This window comes from Sinocyclocheilus anshuiensis, unplaced genomic scaffold (assembly GCF_001515605.1).
Source record: "Sinocyclocheilus anshuiensis isolate Anshui unplaced genomic scaffold, SAMN03320099.WGS_v1.1 scaffold91, whole genome shotgun sequence".
Taxonomy (NCBI): Eukaryota; Metazoa; Chordata; class Actinopteri; order Cypriniformes; family Cyprinidae; genus Sinocyclocheilus; species Sinocyclocheilus anshuiensis.
In genome coordinates this window covers 1,352,023-1,353,337 of record NW_015552636.1, presented here as the reverse complement: position 1 = coordinate 1,353,337, position 1,315 = coordinate 1,352,023, and positions in this window count along the sequence as shown.

Below are 1,315 nucleotides of genomic sequence, written 5' to 3'. Positions count from 1 at the left end.
CACACACACACACACACACACACACACACACACTGTGCTCTTCCTGCCTCTCACATTTTCGCTTTGATCGTTACTCTGCACTAAATGAATTCACTCTAATTACAGCAGGTTCCTCATCTCTGACTCCTGCACCTTTTGATGCAGATTAACAGAGCAAATTTAGTATTAATGAATGAGTATGTTTTTAATTCCTGGCTGGCGTGGCGAGCAGCTGTGAGCGGTGTGTGTTTATGGAGGGGCAGCTGGAGATTTCACTTTAGTTGTTTACCAGAATTCATTTGAACAGTTATTTCAGATGAACAGTTTCCCTCCTCTCTAGTTGACTTTTCCTCTCTGGTTTAGGCCTGAAAATAAATACTTAATGCAAATGCACAAACTCAGAAATCAGTGCTGGGCTAATGCAACCCTCAGCTTCAGTCTGTCTCTGTTATAGTTGACCTGAAAGACGAATAAAGAAGACAGTTTATGTTAATGTCCCACTATTAAACATACAGGAAAAGATCATTTAATTGTGTATAAAAATTAGAATTTTGACTGTAAAAGGCTAATGCTACGGTAAAAACTTTGACTGATATATACATATTTTTTTAAATACATTTTTCAGTAATTTTGTATATTAACACTATTTCAGTTAATGAAACCTACAATATTTTTCTTTCGGTAAAGTTCTGGCAGTTCACTGATATCATGTTAATACCTTAGGAATAGAGAGAGAGAGAGAGAGAGAAAGAGAGAGAGAGAGAGAGAATAGAATAGAATAGAATAGAATAGAATAGAATAGAATAGAATATATAATTAAAAAAGCCACATGACAAATCAAAGTTCATCACAAACATACAGAAGCTGATGTAAAGACTAATATATTGATGGTCCACAATGCCATACACACAAATACAAAACACCATCATGGTAACAAACAACACTAAACATAATGCAATAAAGATGCAAAATAAAACCCTAATGATAAGAAAAAAAGAAGCAATAATTTGGTACTTTAACATTATTTCAGTTAATGTAATATATTTATGACTGTAAATATAAGTTTGCAAAACTTAAAATATTGCTAGTATATTTTCTTGTGGCAAAGATCTGGCAACCACAGTTTCTGTGTTTTTACGGTAAATATTTTTTTTGTTTGTTTTACAGCAACAAAATGTTAGCGGTAAAATCTATGAAAGCTATACAAAGTTGGCCAGTTTAATATATATATTATATTATGAGATGATATGTATTTCCCCCCACTTTTAAAAATTGTATTTTACTGTAAAATTGCATGACATATCTAATTAGATTCATTACAGTTTTCTCATGGTAT